The 20,496-nt window shown below is 29.6% G+C and overlaps 1 protein-coding gene across 3 annotated transcripts in view; it reads right to left on the reverse strand.

Moving 5' to 3' along the window:
- Positions 1 to 20,496, reverse strand: part of LOC115233762 (dopamine D2-like receptor) — a 210,876-nt gene that overhangs the window by 18,392 nt on the left and 171,988 nt on the right. The window lies entirely within an intron of this gene.

The following is a 20,496-nucleotide window of genomic DNA, read 5'->3' on the forward strand; positions in this document are numbered from 1 at the left end:
TATATTATAAAAATAAATATTATAACATTTTTTATTCGAAATAATAAATATCATTATACTTAAAAACATATATTGATTCTTTCTCTCTTTCTTTAGTCTTTCTGTAATAAATTAATTGTAGTACATAAATCAGTATTTACATAATATCAACAAATATATTTTTAATTTCAGCGATATTGCAGATTTTAATGTAGTTTGTTAATCGAGCTTATGATAATACATATGCTTTGGTAATACATTCGTATGTTTCTCGAAAATATTCTCTTTCATTCATTTTTCGTAGCAATCTCATGCGAAAATCACGCGCTCACGAAACGATAGTATGTTGCGCGCGATTTTTCACATCACTGGACAAACATTGTGCACGGCTGCCAGCGAATTTAGACGAGGACCAAATGCATTTTTCAAGCGGACGATCCGCTGCATTCTGATTACATCGCGCGTTGTTGGTACAATATGTGCGATGCGGTTTATCGCTGCGGCCTATATTACAATGGCGATTATTTATTTCAAATTTTCTGTACGCCGCGCTTCACAAAATGTATCTTACACAATAAGATTGGCCCGATTTTTCTACATGAAGTTCTCTCGTGTGGAATATAAACACAATAGTAAAAAGAAGTTACTATTAAATTAATAAATTGCTTAAAATTTATATTTGTTTATGTAAATATATAAAGTTTAAATTGATAAGAAAGTGGGAAAGTATAGATTTTGAATTAAAGTAATTTGTAATAAATGTATTTTTTCTAATTATACATATTCAATATTTGAAATCATTTACGATCAAAATTTGATATGCAGATTACTTTTTATTGTAATTATTTTAGATTAAAAAAGTACTAAATAAAGTATTAAAAAATTAGAATTAAAAATTAGTAATAAAAAAATAAAGCAAGATAAAATATCATAATTTCATTATTTGAGACTAATTGTGCGATGCGTTCGTCTCATGTTTATTTAAAAAAAATGAACCATTTGATAACAAAACAAAAAAATTACTTAAGTTCTAGTTTGTAATCAAAATGGATTATCCAATCGATCGATCGAAAGCTTTATCTTTCTAGCATCTCACACTGGTTTTTCTCCATTTCGCGTCGTTCTGCCTTTTTTATTCAAAAAGGGTACCTATGAGCATCTTTTACAGCGGAAGCTGGAAGAATTTTGATTTATTTGCAATATTCGTGCCTTGTGTGCGAAATAACCTATGATCATAATCCGTTTAAAACACTCGGTCACATATCTGTTTTCACGTTCATTTTTGTAAAGATGTTTCTACCCGTGAAACGTTTAAATGAGCAGCTCCGATATATAATAGAAAATTTCTGGTGATTATTGTATTGATTTTTACATATTTATTGATTTAGGACTTTTTATTTAACTGCATATATATTTCTGTACTAAATTTTTTAATGTATACATTATTCATAGAAAAAATATCTCTCTGAATTACAACTTTGCATTCGGAAATTGCAAAATCAAATTTGAATTCTGAAATATTGTGTTGACTATGTCTATCTCTCTGTATGCGGATCTTCTTTCGGCCATTATTCCTTTAACAAGACCATCGCTTGGATACATTAAAAATTTGTATCATCCTTTCTCAGTTGTTTTTCATACGCTATTGCACGTTTAAAAAATGAAAAATTTATGCCAAATGCATATGCACAGAAAATTATATGTCTGCAATCTCATAAACTTAATGCTTAGTTTGTAAAAATCTTAAAAGATAACTGTACGGGTCTCCGCTTATTTTATTTGCTAATAAGAAAAGCTATTAAATAGATTTTCAAAAAATATTAATAATATCGCTTATTAAAAAATATTTTTAACATAGTATACATTAAAAGAATTTCTAATAACGTTTCTAAATATTCTAAAATCACTTTCTTTGACATATGAAATTGCACCCAGAATCTCTTATGTGTTCTAATATGTGTGAGAAAAAGCACATAAAAGGGGTAAAAGATCAAAACCCAAGCAAGAAACAAAGAGAGATTTAATTAAAATTATTTAAATATGTGCAATCTGTGGTACACGTAATGTCGTCTTTTTCCTTGGTAAAAGGAATAGAAAAATAGTATGAACACGTTACGCTTTCGCGGCGTACACGAAGCGGGAAATTTTCGCTTCTGTAACTCTCGGTTATATATGCGGCTCAGGATGTGCCCCGCGGTAAACATACACGTATGAATGTGAAATAATATCCACGGCACACAAGGGTATATACACGCGACGATATGCATTAGTACGTAGTCTAATATAGGTATATTCCCACATGCCATAATACACGCATGAATCGCATGAATTGCATATTCCAAGCTGCTTATTACCGTTATTTTCATCAGTTTTCCGGAAAACTTGGATTACCTAGTTGTACATATACTACATAACATTGTTGCCCTTATCTTTCCCCAGAATCTAGTTGTTTTTGCGGTATTTATTAGTTTTGGTATTAAACAAAATGATGTTATTAAAATGTTTATTATCAACATTTTTCATAATAAACGTTACTTAACACGTTTTTTAAATATTTTTATTTTTTTTCTTTATATTATTTTTATTTTAATTATTTGTAATTAACAATAATATTTTATACGATGTTTATTCTAACAAACTGAAAATTATAAGATAAAAATATAGACTCCAATCTCTATTCATAGCAATATTATATTAATAATAATTAATAATACTAAATACAATATTCATTATTATATATAAGCTAGGATATTACAGATAAACTTAATTTAAGTAACTTTATTATTTATGTCTATGTATTAAATATTTATTATATTGTTATTATATATATTTACATGTGTGTCAATCTCTTACGTTATTGCTCGAATTGTGAATAATTTATCTATTAACCCTATCATTTTTTATTCTTATTTATTCCAATTCTTATCTTGTTTTTTTAATAATCATAATAAGTTAACAATATGCACTGTAATATTTTTATTTAAAAACTAGTGCGAATTAAATTTCTGCGACAGTATACAACAGTAATTATTATCGCCTTTCGCCGTAACTTTGCTTGTTACACACCCTATCAGAGCGTTACACCGTTTGCGGTAAAAGCGGTATATTTCCATTTATATACATATAAGATCAGCGAGTTTCTGCGTGTTTTTAGCGAATGCGGCGTTCGATTGCGATCGGACCCATAATTGGGTTCTAACAGGCCTACACGATAAGCATGCGGTGTTTATGAGCGAATGAGCTCTGTGTTTATGAGCGTGTCAGAGTTTCAATGACGAAAGAGCCGGCCGCATGCGATGCCGTGCCATGAATTACATGCGAGCCCAACTAAACTTGTTTCCCCATATCATGTTATGCCATTTACCATGATAAATTATTTAATTACCCACATAATTTCAAATTACTGCGTGAATCGTTTCTGGTTCTACATTGACGAAACTCTCGACCAGTTTATCTCTTCAATATATAAATCTTCATTTTATCAGTTAAATTTGCAATAACAGCTTTATGCTTTAATATTAATAATTATTTATACGCATTATATAGCTTTACTATAGAAAGATTAATAATTTTAAAATTGAATTTGTGTTAGATTTATTTAATAATTTGGTTTCTGTATTAATAATTTAATTTTATTGACAGAGATAGATTTATAAACATTATTTTTGAAAATGCGTTGTGTGCTTTGATTATATTACACAATATATGTGTGTAATCAAATATCATGTCAAATATTATATTATGGCAATTAAATAAAAATGTGACAATGCATAAAAAACAAATAATTTACAATATATGAATATGTATATGTACATATATATAGACTTTTCCGATAAAAACATAATGAGGTATGTTCAGAATGCAATTCTATATGGAAGATGGAAATAATAGTGTCTCGAGAGATATTTCACATTCCTCATTACTACATTTAATCGAAACTTGTCGTAGACTTCCTTGTCCATATGGAATACGCGAACTATATCCCATGTGGTATCATTAACTTATAATAACGAGACCTCAGACCTTATATGTACACACAGATATGCATATAGACAAAAAATTATAAAAAATGAAAAATTTAAAAATTAAACTGGCATACTACAAAAAATTATATGTGCTTGGAATATTGTAAAGGAAATAGCGCAATTCTCTCTCTCTCTTTAATATAGTAATGCATATAGTAGAATAATAGTAGAAATAATATAGTAATAACATAAATGTATGTGTTAATGTTAAATATATATATTTATATTCTGATTCTCTTCAAAGATTTTTCTGTATTTTATATAAAAGTTGAAACAGACACAGAGAATAAAACAATACAAATGTTTTTTTTTAAGATGATAATTTTGCCATTAATCATTATTATTTGACGTTTTTTTTATGCAAGTGTTACATTTGTTTCATAGCAATAAACATTATATACTACTCGAAGCAAAATATCAAAATATAATAGGTTTTATAAACTACTGTTTCTTTTCATAAAGTGTATGTAAATTATTAAATTAGATTAATTTATATATGTGTATATAATAAAAACTAAGATCCATATAACATTGTAACTACGAGAAAGAAATATGTAAGTAATGACGTGACTTTCAAGAATGTGAGTTCATAAAAAATGTGAAAACATTCTTTAAAGAACTACGAAAATTTTGTGCGCAACGCTTGTAATAGAAAAAACCGACGAATTTAGCGTAACTCTTTAGCTCGGCGAGAAGAACTTCTCAACCGCCGCAAAATTTGTTTCGGTGAGCTCGCAAAATTAAACTTTTTTTGTTACACGCCAACGAAAGTATTTGCGGCTTCGTCAGCATGAAGTTTCGCCAGTTTGTAACTTTGTTCGCCGTCGCCGCACTTGAAATGCGAGTCCCTTTTGTCAACGGCAGTTTGTTAAGTTTGTCAACGACGGCCGTTACGAGCGAGCGTGCTTCTTTGAAACATAACCGTTGACGTAATAAATTTCCGATGGCGTGCTATTAATTAGCCCTACGGCCATTTAAATCCTAACACGGCTAGTCTGCCGGATGTCGCAGTGTGTCCTCGTTTAAAGTTGAATCGCGGCCAAAATGTCAATGGAGCATCTAGGCCAAAGTAATTTAAGCGCATTTCATCCGTTCGATGTGTCAAAATCGCTCGTCTGCGTTGATGCTTTTAAGTTCACGCAAGATTCATCACATTTTCAAACTTTATGTCGCATTAATTTTGACAAAAACATAGTTTGCTGTCATAAAAAATTCTGTAATGTGGCATCGACTTTAATTTTGCCATAATAGGTAATATATAAATTTTCTTTCTCTTAAACAGAAAACCATTTTAAAGCCTCGTAAAATTATATTCAAAATGTTTTTTTATATAAATCGCTGTTATAATTACATTGATTCTCATACATTCAATAATATATAAAAAAAACAATATTTCTTTTATTTATATCATTAAATTATTTCATATTTAACTGTTAACACAATTCTCTTTTATTTTGACATATGTATATATCCTGCACAATTCTCTTTGTTATAAAATAAAACGCGAAAAACTTGTATGTTTTTTGAAATATATATTTTTACAATGACGTAAATGTTTCTAAATGTAACAGAATCAGTGTTCTGGATATATCGTTTTCATGTTATGCAAACAAGCTACTAGCTGTTTTTCAAATCAATTGCCTTGTGTAAAACAAATAGGCTATATCAATCACTTAATGTATATATTCCAAACAATATTAAATGGTATAAATGGTATGTCATTGGTATTTAATTGTAACTTGTATTAAATTAATGCGCATTTTTTGTGTATACCTTAATCTTACAATTAATGCGAATTTAAATAGAATTTTCTCGAACTACATATATATATTATTTAATAATCTGTGTGATATTAGATATTTTAAGCCGTATTGGTACAATTTTCAATTTGCATATTACGAATTTTGCATTACGTTAAAAACACATTTCTCAATATTGTTAATTATTGATACACAGAAGTAAATTGTTGTAGTTCTACAGTTCGAATTTTAGAAGCGCATAAGATAATACTAATCTGTTGCTATTTTTTGTATTACAACCGACATAAATGTTCAAATCGACTGTAACGTTATAGCTAACAGACTACCAGATCTTTCATAAAAATCTAGATTTTCTTTACTTTAAAACGTTCTCACTTTATAGGATCTGCTCAAGTTATTCAATGCGATATATAACAATCACCATTTTAGGATGGCCATTAAATCACAATTTGCACTAGTGGCGGATATTGCGACGTTACAATGCAAATAGTTTGAAAGATTCGTATGATGAAATAGATACTTTATATTAATTGCATTACTTGTCGAGTGTAATAGTTAACTAACTTATAAGTGTCTGTTTAAAAAGTACGCCGGTATAAATCGCTCATCTAGAAGAAGAGATCATAAGTAAGTGTCTCGCTTAGCGAGATAACGCCTCGTTCAATATATTATCTCGGAAGGAATAATGTACGCGATGCTGCTATGATAGCATTCAGTAGAAATTGTATGATGTTACATGTTGGTGCCTCTCGAAACTAATATGGGATACACAAACATATTAACACGTTTTAATGGATCCAACGAAGTATTAAGCATAATGATATGAGAAATTACTTCAATTTAGAAGTACAATTTACTGGTTATAATTATACATTACATATATTAATTGTTGAAAAAAGTGTAAAAATTACTTAACCTTTTTAAAAGAGAATGATACACAGTTTTTTGTAAAAAAGATCACTTAGGCACTTTCTACTCTGTGTAAAAAAGATGAGGCAATTTCTTTCTCTTCGGTGTATATATGAATGTTGTCTCTATAGTTAATTAAAAATCTTTAAAAAAATTATATTTTTTAGTAAAAAATCTATTTATTTCTAAGAAATTATTATAATTAATCTGTATATTTACAACAAAATTTTAAAGATAAAAAATAAATAAAGATGTACAATTTTTCAGTATTTCGGATGAGTGCATATAAATATAGATTTAGTAGAAATTAGAAATAATAACATATAATTTTTGCTATTTAAAAGCAAGCATCATGACAATAATGTTGCAAATAAAAGTATTATCTCAAAAACTCTGCTAATAGAAATTTCATCGAATTCGACACAATGAATAATGTATTTAAAAAATTGCGGTTTTTATCAAGTAGAGTAATATAAATAGAATTAAAATTGTGCTACATTTTTTATCATAATATATTATACTATAGTTATTATTATTTAAAATAATCCTTTAAAGAGAGAAATATTTTCTAATTGTTTTGGATTAGCAATAAGTTTATATAGTAAATTTAAATATAATTAGAGTTTGCAATTACATTGCATACATTTTACATAAACTGGAAATTCTGTGTAATTTAATATGGGATCATCGAGATAATGGCACTTTCGATCAAACCCCTGTAACGTGCATATTTGTGATCATGCCACTTGTGGCCATCGTGCATAGTAATGTAATTAGACAGGAAGGTAACATGAGAAATTCACATGCTTGACTAACGTTAGATATGTGTCGTCTTCGGCGATATCAATCAAGTTTCTATGTCGCTGAAAACGCTGATTCAAATATTCTTGCTAACAATGCCACACACTTTTTACCATCAGAAGCACATCTGTACAATAATGATATAAAATTTCTTTCAATAATGAGACATATTATAAAATCGTTATAAAAATTATGTATAAATAATAAATATTTTATAAGAGATACCAATATAATATAATTTTTTTAGAGAATATCATGATGATGTAATATTTGTTAAAATTATCCCCCTGATTCACCCTACGTTAAACCATCTGATTAGAAAAACAAGTCCAATATTTCATCGAGAGCCGGATATTATACTAGTCGCGCAGAACGACCTATCTCTCGCGGGAGCGAATATGATACGCGCCACACAAGTGGACAATAATGGATGGTTAGCAATAGAATATACCGAACAATGGAACATTAAGCCACACAGAATGCTTGCGACAAATGCAGCAAACGACAATCCGCATACAAGTCGGTTATCAATTTGGCAACCATTAATTAACGGCATTCTTGGTGTACTTATGGTTAAATCGCACAAATGTGACCACATGTAAAGCAAATGAGAAACCTGCTGCGAATTCTTGCTGCGAGAAGGAGGCGCATTCATTACGCATCGCATCGTCGTATATTCACTTTAATGCACTCGATATAATGTACTCGATTGTCGTACATAACACGATCGACCGATGAGAATATATACGGAACACTCGCCATATACGAGACATGAAGGACACGGACAAGGTATGAGAGAGAGAGAGAGAGAGAGAGAGAGAGAGAGACTATAGGTGAGCAGAGCATCAATGTCGAAAACCTATCAGACAATGATGCTATTAATTTTCCGCGAACTACGTATGCGCGAAGAATTATTTATGCATTATATTTAAATTTTACAAATATATATATCTATTAGAAAAGTAATCTTTTCTTAAGCTCACACATATTTCGCTTACAATTTTGCAAATTATATTATAGTTTTTCATGCTAATTAAATGATATATATTGTATAGTATACGGTCGGCCCCGGACACTAAATTAGTTTGCATTGATTCTATGCGATGATAAGCAATATGATGGCTTATCTCGATTTGATGGATTATCTCAAAAATGCAATTAATTTCTGCTGAGAGGATCGTGTATCTAGAATTTATTAGTGGAAGATAGAATAGATAATTGCAATAAAAGAATTAATAACATATTTTAATGAATCTTTGATATATTTACCAACCAGTAAATATATAAATATATATATATATGTGTGTGTGTGTGTGTGTGTGTGTGTGTGTGTATATATATATACTATATTCTTCTCTAAACAATCGTGAAACAATATAATTTTTTTTACAATAAATATGATGAGATTTCCGCGTCATAAATTTTTCCGATATGTATTGATTTCAAATAACTTTATTCCTCTATCTAAATATGACACTTGACTGTTGATTTTATTAATGGATTTACGTAAAATATTTCAACTTTAAATATACGAATGTAATGACTGCCATACAAAGTAAAACAATTAAAATAAGTTTTTACAGATAGTAATTTGTTTCGTATATATAAAAAGTTTTAATATAATAAATTTTATAAAATTTTAACAAGAAAGTTAATAAATTAAAATAAATGAAACTATATACGAGTATGAACAATCATAATGGAAACAGCAAATGTTATGCTAAAAGCACGTTATTACTGAATATTTCTATTTCATCCATGTAACTTTCGCAAACATATTAAGTTGAAAATTTATTTCTGTTACAATGAAAGAAAGGAAAACAAAGAGACAGAAAAAGAGAGAGAAAAAGAATCGTATCGCAATATTAAACATGTGAACATGCTTTTTATGTCATTCGAGAAGTAACTCGACACTGTGACAGCGTATTGTCATCCGAGGAATAATAGCAAATACTAAAACGGCAAGATGGATTATCGATATATGTCAAAGGCGGTATAGTTTTCTAGTGACTGTATTTTCCATCAACGTCGGCTATCATATCGAGCACTTAAATGGGTAACGGCGCTTCCATTAATTCCCGTATCGAACGGCTGCAGTACTCCAAGCGATTCTTGTAATTCAATGACGCGACGGCGGTGGGATAGAGGCGAATGAGGTACAAAGGCTGTTGTTAAAATTGATTTGGAATTGATATAATCATTAAAGTTAGACCTATGGATAAAGATACTGTGAGGCCGAGAAGCGTAGGAGAAAGGAAAATGAAAAGATGGAGAACCAGATGGAAAAGCGAAATAAAAGTCTCGAAGCAAACGCGAAAAGCAATAAGGGATATGAGAATCTGTCCTATAGGGGTGAATGAGATCTTTCCGTACAAGCATTTCAAGAATCAATCGGGATTGTAAGTAGTTGGCGGAAAGAAGAACGAGAGATGAGGCAAATGGCATCATTAAGACAAAACTAGTTGCGCAAAGGGATGATCGATCGAGGGTAGTTGGAATTACGCTTTGGCTTTTCGATCCCGTTGTGTGGCAAATTAATTGTTTTCAGACCTACCGATGATTGATAGATACTAAAAGTATTTCTAGAGGGACGCTCTTTATTTTCTCATTTTCGTCTCATCTCTCATCTCTCCTTGCTTCGTTCTAGCGTACTTTAAAGCGTGCGCGTTTTACCTGGATGATACGTTGTAAACATCCAGAGATACATTTACGAGACATAACATAGTTTCGGTTGAATAAAAGAAACGTACCATTTGTCGAAAATGGAGAAGAAACACCAATGCGATTATGTTTTATGCATTATATCTATTGTGTTAGTAGAGAAATATGATGCAAGTTGATGCAATGCGAATGATGCATTTCATCTCGTAATCTTGTTTTATACAGAAAAATATACCACAAAAATAAATGCAGGAATAATGTAAAACTGTATATTGTTGCTACGATATGTGGCTGTTAAAGTTGATTTCTTCAAAAACGCGTGTGTGTGCATAAAATTTTAATAAAATTTGTTCATACTTTTATAACAAAGAAAAATATAAAAATAAAATATCTATACAATTATTACACAAAAAGATTAGAAGAAATAATTTGCTGAATTGTATTTTTCTTATTAGTAATTGTCTATTGATGTTAAAAATCTTAATACAAACGGATGTAATAATTAAAAATTTTTTCATAATATGTTTATTTGTTTTAGAATAAATGTAGGGAACTACTATATAATTTATGTTATTTTTCGGAACTAACAAACTTTGGAATTAATAAAAAAAAGAAACTTGTTCTTGAGGATTTAATTAATATGTCTTGCTTTAGCGTGGATCTGAGAATAATAGAACCTCATTAAAAACCACGAAGAAATAAGAGTTTTTATGACATTATTAAAGCAATCAACAGTCTGACGATGTAATCGTTATCGCCATCAGAAATTCCGAGAACGACATTAAAAAGCCATTAAGCGGAATGATGGTGAATTTTATATCCGCAAATCATTTGACATTTTAACTGATGGACGCGGAAAGCTGTATAGAACAAGTTTCCAAGATTACAGTAATCTTTGCCAATGATTCTTATATTATAAACGAATGAGATGTACGGATTTTTCTCTTCTTTGCTATGTGCAGCTCTTTATTTTTTTGTAAACGGTAATTTAATGTTTGATACTTTTCAAGCCACTACAAGCAGTCTATCAAAATACTCATAAAATAAATTACTAACTTAAAAACGTCTAATTGTCATATTAAATTACATTTTTTGCTGCAATTTATCTTATAAATTCTTTTTTCGACGGTTAGAGCAATTGTGGTTTTAAATTTTTACATAAAATTTATTACACAAACTCTTCATTTCTTGCGTGAAACGATTCAGTATGCACTTGACGAATGGAAAGTTTGCCAGGAACTGATTATAGATAAGTGCAGTAAAATATGCGAAGTACTTAAATGATGATATTTCTACGTCGGAAGGTATTGCAGGCATACATACCGCACGCCAAAAGTATATGTAGAAGAGTAAATATCGTTCCCATTGAAAATTGCATGCAAACGGGCTCGAAATGATGGTGGTCGTTAAACTTGCCGAGGTTAAATCTGTCAAGAGCAGTGCCAATTTTGGCGATGTAAAATTGCATACGTGAGTCGTAGAGATCATGCAAGTACGGCGCACTGTAAAGATCACAATCGACCACCAACATTAATTATATGAAATGACTCCGCTGTAAGTTAGTCATTTTCATACTTAAATTTATTCAATTAATACATCTTCTAGATATGTTACAAAAATGAAGGCTTTCTCAAAGTAAAAAATGGTTAAAGTATTTCTTATGCAATATACATATAATAAAAATTATAGAGAGAGAGAAAAGATATGTGATATAGTTATTCCTTTCTAATTTCACGACAAACTCATAATATCTGATATAGCGAGATGTCGTTCCTTCTTGATGCAAGAAGCCGCTAGAGATGCTTTCTAATTTTCGCAGTGAGAAACGAGGTAACTCGAAGTAATTCAAATAATTGCACGCTGCGGCCCTTTCTGCGAGTGTCGTGGAACGCGGGTGACGGATCAGGCTAACTCAACGGGATTCGAATACGCAGTTAGGACCTGGAGTTGGAATCAGATTAAATTTACCTATCCACCCAGTAGCACGTGGTAAAGCGAGAAGAGTGGGCGGGCTGATAGCAGAAATCTATGTGGACTGGGCGACTGGAAACGTCGTGGTACTTTGGTTAACTTGGTACAAATTTAGATAATCACGAAATTCTCGCATAGTTCAGTACTGATCTGGCATTATTATCACGAATATCGTTGCGATTTGATAAGTCGTGGCGATAGAGATAACGTTTAATCAAGTATTAATAAGTATTTAGAATTATTTAATATTATTTTGAAATTATTTAATTATTCGATATTGTTTTATTATGATTAGGGATACTATCTTAGTTCTACAATATTAAATAATATCAAAGAATTTTAGAGAGAGAATTTTGATCCAACTATCATATAATTTTCATTTAAAGATTTATATTTAATTTTTACAAATTTTTATTCGGCCAATTTTCTCTAATCAAAAGTATTACAATAATATATCATATATATGTATATGCAAAGTGAGAGAAAGAAGCTTTTCTTTTATCTTTACATATTTTATTATCATTTTTTTCCTTGTTCTGTTTCACAAGAAGCCAATCTCGAATAACAAGCAGCTGTTCGCTATATTATGACCCGTATGTACGGTAATTCAAGTTTTTAATAACATTCTACTGCACCAACATTCTACTTGCTTCAACAAACTTTAGTTTTTTTAAGCATAGAACGCGCATTAAACACATATTATGACACGAAACTCCAAAAAGAAATACAAGTTTGTCGTTTACCGCAATTTTATCGAAGCTTAGTACCTTTTGTTTTTAGTACATAAAACACAATACGCTGATAACATTATAAAGGCCGTAGCATTATAAACGTGTGATTATATATATAATAAAAGACGTATTTAATTAAACGAAAATCGCTAATCATTGAAACCTTCGTCACGCGAAGCGACAGCTGGAAGATTCTCATTTGTCCGTGCAGGATCTCACTGGACCCTCACTACGTCACTATAATGTACAATATATTTGAGCGAGGTCGACTGAAGAATATCGAATAGCTACGAATCCCTTTGACGCGCCAGAAGCACTCTTGGTGAATAATTCAAAAATTATGCAGCACCTTCTTACTTCGTTCCTCCTACGCGTTCATATATCTCTAGCTGCTCCTTTTGCTCTTCGCAACGAAGAATTAAGATACTGTTGGCAAAAAAAAAAAAAAAAAAAAAAAAAAAAAAAAAAAAAAAAAAATATCCATACATTTTTTCCGGTATAAAGTCCGTACAGACTAAATACATATATATATAATATTTTTAGAACTACTTAAGTTTCTGTCGCGGAAATTTGATGCAATATTGCGAAAACGTTGATATGCATACTCTCGTAGAATACTTGTTTACTGCAAAGCAAACTTTCTTAAGAGTCGAACGTTAAGTTTCCGGAGTATAATTAGATATCATAGATATTGCAGTTTATTAAAGCCGGAATCTAAATTTGAACTACATTATTATTAAATATAAAAAAATTAAATAGATATAATTAAAAATATCCTTACTGAAGTTATATTTTATCAGTCACTGTTCATTTCAAAGTATTTCAGAAGCAATATCAAATATATATTTTAATGCTATTTCTAAGAATTATGTTATTTTTTCTAATCATATAATAAAATAGTAAAAACGATAAAAAATACAACTATTGATGTATATATATATATATATGTATATATATATTCTCTTAAATTGAATTAATAAAAATGTCACTGATTAAAACAATGGCAAGATTTCATCGAAGATCAGTAAGTATTTCATTGATTTTCAGTGAGAACATTCACATTTTGCTCTTCCGTTTTATGTTTCACTAATTATGATAGTGAGATTTTGTTGAAGAATCACTATGATTAATTGACTCTCCTCTATGGTAGTGAGATTTTACTTTTTTCAATGCTATACTTATAACTGAAACCACTGTTTATCAGTGATAATACACTGATTCTATTTAAGAAAGTATATTATATAGAATAATATATTGTTTTATGATTTAACTGCATTTCTATGTTCGTTAAAAAAGAAACAAAAGCTTATTATAAAACAAAAATATTTTTACATATCTGATATGATTTACATTTGCAAGAAATCAACAGAACAGATTCGAATATCTACATAATTGTAAATAAAATCCATAGCTTAATAATTTTTATAAGAATTAGAGATATATTTTTAAAAGGTAGAATTATTTTCTGCTTATTTTCTTACTTTATTTTGCCAAAATTCAGCAACAAGGCTGAGTTACATGCTAATTATACGCTTTCAAACTAATTATTGAGGACATCACATAAGCGGTATGATATACGTATATCCCTTTAACTTGGGACACGTTATGATAAACCGCCCCGGGGGTTTCCTCGATCCAACGTAATCGGTGAATTCAAATCAAACACTGTACAGAGAAACCAGTGAACAGTATACGTCCTGGCAAACATACAATACACAATCATGAAGCAATAGACTGCAATCTTCTATTTGTGTTTGCCTAGTATCGTTTACTTAAATAAAACTTGAGAAATGTTAAAATTTTCTAAATATATTATTAAATATATATGTATGCGTACGTATGTGTTTGAGAAAGCAGATAATAATATATAATAATTAATATATCAAATATTGAACAAATTTAATAGTAATCTCAAAAATTTATCACAATTTTACTATTTTATTATTCTACTATTTATTAAAATTTATAATTTATCGTTTTTTTTTAATTTATAGATAATTTATAGGAAACATATAATTTATATATTTATTTTTATGTAATGTAAATGCAATAAGCTAATATTTTATTTAACATATAAAATAAGTGCGCGCAAGTTTTATTACTAATAATTAGTTTATATTCAAATTTATTAATATATTTTTATAATATTACCAGTTATCATTTTATATATCTTGCTTAAGAAATTTGTCATTCTGTCTAGTGTTCATTTAACCTAAGTGAACAGAAGCAAGTATCCTCTTAGCTGCATTTGAGACTCGAGAGCTTGCTAAAGGAACTCATAGAGATAGCAGTGAGTTTCCTTGTGTATTTCGAAGGAGACATGTTCGCGATGTATATTTCAACATTTATGGTATACCGTCTGCTAAATAATGCGTCACGACGGTTAAAATTTTCGTAACTGCGCACAACAGCTCAAGCTTTTTACTCCAACATTTTCTTGTTAACATAACGCAAGCAATAACAACCAATCAATTTAAATATCTATTAATCAATGTAGCGTATATAGTACGCGCTGAAAATGAGTCTTTCTATCGCAGTAAAACTATTGTTATATATTCGATATAAAAGCAATCAAACTTTATTATTACAATTAATTATTTAATATTACAACATAATCAATTTTGTTGAAAAGTCTTGATACATTTATTATGTGTGTAATATTGATAGAAATATCAATTGGTTGTTGAAACAAATTTAATTTGTTTCTAAAGCAAATTAATTCAGTTTTAACGAATATATTTTGCCGTCAATATATAGCGAAATAGTTAACTATTGTAGAAAAATAATTGATAGATTCAGCAAAATTATTCCTAGCAAGTAAATTTAGTATTCTTAAAAAACTTCTTTTTATTATCCATATTAATGATATTTACTTTGTATTAATTTTTAATATCGATCTTTCCCGTTTCTTTTTTTCTTCTCTTGTTAGTGTAATATTTAACGTTCAAGAACGAGTAAAGTAATTATTAATGCATATTCTCATAGAATATGCATTTTCTCATAGAATGATTTAATGTGAAAAAGCATACACGCGTATGGATTTTCTATTATCTGCTTTATCATAATTTATAATAACGAAAGTTCACCCACAAAATTCATCCAATTGGCTTATAAAATATATCCACGATTTCAATATTACTCGCAAATTGGATAAATTGATAAGCTGAGTAGGATTTGTGTGAACGCTTGACTTCACTACTAAGATCATCAGAGCTTTCTCTGACGCATCAATTTCCGCTTTCATCAAACTAGTTCCGCTCGAACTTTCTCCGACGATTCGATTGAACGACTTAGCAAGCGATGGAATGTAGGATTCTTAGATCTTCCTTTGGATATTCCATTACAAAGCATCGACGTATCTTTTCAAAGGATTTCTAAACATCATCTCGTGTTTCCTGCATCTTATTATAAGGTAAGATGCATCAGTAACTTCGTTATTAACATCCGTGTGTGTATGTGTATTACACTCATTTCAGAAAGAACATATAGAGTGTGTAATATCACACTAAAGCACATATCCTTCTCACGCAATTCAAGTTGTGATACTATGTATCGCACAGAGGATGAAATACGCTCTAGATTATCAATATATGTATACACGTGAATAGAACTTCTAGTGCAACCTAAACCTATTTCCGAGGTGTAGTACGTGTATAAATTTATAATCAGAAGGAATAATGCTATTTTGAAAATAAATTATATTAGTATACTATTTAATATAATAGTTTTGCTATTTCGGAATATAAAGAGAAAAGAGAGAAACTAAAAAGGAAGAACGTAATTCCTTTTTCCCTTCGCCAAAAAATATAGACCACTGTATTTACTCTAAATGTCCAACACTGATTTTACAACAGAAACATAGTTTATAAATAAATTTATTTTCACGTGGTGTGTAAATTAAAATCTCTGTGGTTTTTAATACAATGTTTTCAGATTTTTGTGTTAGCGAAATCAACGGAAACTCAATGATCGCCCGCGAATACGCCACGCCACGCATGTATTGATAACGATGTTCACGCAAACGTTAATATCAGAGAGAGAAATAGTGAAACTCATCGTTGATACATGTACACCGCGGATACCAATTATTGAACTTCTGTCCTCTTGGATCTCGATGCTAACGAGAGCGTTGGGAACCTCACGGATATCTGCGCGTATCGCAGAATCACCTTGCCGTAAAACCTAACGCAAACCGCGCGACGTGCTAGGGTCAATATGTCCCTGTCCGCCTGCGACAGACGTCCTGTTTGTGAGAAGTATGGTCGAACACAAACAGCAGAATAAAAATAAAGCATCCAATTTGGCTCTCTTGTGCCCAGCAGTCTGTAGTGTGTACCAATCAAGATCGTGAACGCCCTCGAACATCGCGAATATTTCTATCAATAACAAGGATAATTTATTAATAATAGAAAAAGTTTTTTTTTTAAATGCTTAATATATTTGTAATTCCTATCAATTGGAAATAGATTTTGTAAAGATATTTGGAATTAAATTAAAAATACTTTATCAAAATATCTATTAAATGTATCTATGTACGAACAAGATAATATTAATAGAGAAATAAGATAAATGTGACAAAAATATATAAAAAATAATAATATTTAATTGCCTGGATTACTTGAATACTATTGATATGTCAAATAAAAGTTATATGATTGATCATCGTCAAAAGAAAACTGATTTTGATTTTAATATAATACAATTCTTATAAAAGATTAAGATTTAGAATTAGCACATTTGCATATATCTATAAAATAATGAAATTACGATGCAAAGATATTTAGTATAACTATAGCAAGATGATAGCTTTGGCAAGGAGAAGAATTCATTAAAGTTGGGACGAATATAGCAGCAGCTTTTTGTACAGCAGAGTAATTACCAAGAATGCTGCTTTAACGATCTGTTCGTTCGAAAGTATTGAATAAACGAGTTGCGATTTCTTTTAGAACTTTTAAAATTAAATCGAGACTAAATCAAGCGCAAAAAAATTGTACAAATTGTAATATATAATAAACACATGGGATATATGCAAAGCTGATGTTTGTTTACGCTTCCCCGACAAAAAAGAATTACCTATTCTTTAAATTGATTAATTTATTTGTGCGCTTTTTAGTATATAATGATGAAGGAGATCCCTGTTGCTGGCGATCGAATTTGACAACCGACATTTACAACTTAATGTTATTTTTTCGTTTTGCAATCACGCCTGCCATTCGAAATCCTGCATTAGTAAAACAATACAGGCGTACATCTCCACGCTGTTTATCATGTACGACACATCGCAATGAATGTGCCTCTAGATCCCGTAATCTCCGATTGTCATGGCTGCTATTGTGCGGATTATGCATGATCTTCTATCATGCAGGAGAATTTCGGAAACATGTCTTAGGGGAGCCTATGAAATGACGAATGAATATTATTAATATTGATGTCGCATCTAAATGACATGCGCAAGAAAGTTTTCTAGGAACTGTCAGATTTTTGCAAGCAATAAGGTTCATCTACCGATAATATCTTTTGTCATCTTGATGATAACATTTTATAAAAAAATTTAGACCATGCCGTAATATGTAAAGTTATTAATTTGAAGCAGGCAAAACACACACATACCCATATTAAATTTATAAATGCAAATATATCTACAAATCTACGCCTTTTTAGCGTAAAATAAATACAATGCGACATGCGGTTTTAATTATACATGTTATAATACATTCATTTCAGGAAACACACATTTAACTTATAGTCAAAATTTGCAAAATTTTATGGAATTGTGCATTGCACGTTTTTACATAAAGATTACATTAGCCATTTTTTTTCACAAACGTGCACGCACGTATGTTATTTATGATTACTATCCGATGACAAATTTCATTAAATCCTTAACATGTGAGCAAAAAAATTTTACAATGTACGATTGTTTAGGAGTTTGATGATGTAGTTGTGATTCTTTTCATAGTACGTAAATTGTTTATAATCGGATTACTTTCAAATGCACACACGAAAATCAAATATTACTAACTATGTTTTATTTATAAAAAATAAAATATTTGAAGAGAGGAAAATATATATTTATATTATATATATTTTTCATAGATATTTGTTATATGCTATAAATAAATAATATTTTGTAAACTTTTATATATTGTATATGTATAATATATAGTATTATTTCATACTTTTCTTTGTTTAGATTTCAGAATCACCTAAATGATAATCTTGTACAGCTTTACTACTTTTCAATGTTTATTTTTTTTTAATTGTCATTATTTTTTTTTTGTTAATTAAAATGTTATGTAGGTCAGGTCTTTTTATTTATTCTATGCGTTGTTCGCAGTGTTCAAACGTGCAGAGAGTACCGCTGACACTCAGGAATTGAGTGTCGAGACAACCACTGACGACACAATGTGAAATTTATTGGCCGCGTGTGCAGATTCTTCAAAGAGAAACGTGTTGGATATAAAATTTGCCCATATATCACGATACATGGCGAACTGCGGGAACTATTGAAGTCTTGTTCCAACATTCAACTCTGCATCATAAAAAGAAATGATTCATATCTCGAATGGATGAGACTTATAAAGATATATGAAAAATTTCTTATCTTCACATATATACATTAATTTTTCTCTATATATGTGCTATATATTGCAAATTATACTTATAAGAAAAATAGCATCAAATTTATTCCATTATTTATTAATAATAATAATAAATAAATAATAACATAATAATATAATTTTCTTATATTTTTAGTATGTCGCGTTAATTTCTTTTGCACTTTTAATTATTTTTATGTAAATAAAATAATTAAATCGATAAATTAAATATTTAATGAGGCATTTAAATATATGAAAATAAAATTCATCAATATTTATGGTACTATTATATGACTATTTTTAACACGGCTGTTCTAATGCTTATTTTAGACAGAGAAAAAGAGCGTATATATTATACAATGTATATTTGCAATATATATTTGCCATTCGGTTAATCAACATTCGCTTTATTATAGCATCAGCGGCACTATTTAGATTTTTTATCGTTAACAGAAAGACGCGAAACAATGAAAGTTGGAATAGAGTTTCTGTCTAGCGAGTGTCTAACGATCCTTCTTCTATCGAGATTCTAACTTTACCAATTGCGTTCGAGAGACGTTGCAGCGAAACTAAGTTAGTTTGCGCGCTTTAATCACAAAACTTTTAGAATTGTTTATCTTTTATCATCTTCGGTTCATTTCATTATTCGATTCCTGTTAAAAAATGTTCGTGCAGTTGTTTGCACAGCATACTGTCACAATAAAATGCAACAAGGTTAATGAATAGATTAAAGTGCGGGAAATAAGTTAGCTGTATAAGTTTATTAATTTTCAACGAGACTGAAATGAAAAAAATATTCTGTATAAAATTTCAAAAATAATATAGAGATTTCGTATAGTTTAAATTGGAATCGTATCGCTTTCTAAAATAATTTTGTTATAATCAGATTGTGATTATAACTAAAAATCCTGTTATAATAAAATCCACAACTAAGACATTGTTGCATTAACAATTTTGAGATCTTAATACAGATTTCATATAGCTAAATACAATTTAAGATTATGCATTAAAATTATTTAAACAAAACAAATCTTGCAAATAATCAGTGATCTTGCAGAAT

Source organism: Formica exsecta, unplaced genomic scaffold, assembly GCF_003651465.1.
Source record: "Formica exsecta isolate Colony F162 unplaced genomic scaffold, ASM365146v1 scaffold191, whole genome shotgun sequence".
Taxonomy (NCBI): Eukaryota; Metazoa; Arthropoda; class Insecta; order Hymenoptera; family Formicidae; genus Formica; species Formica exsecta.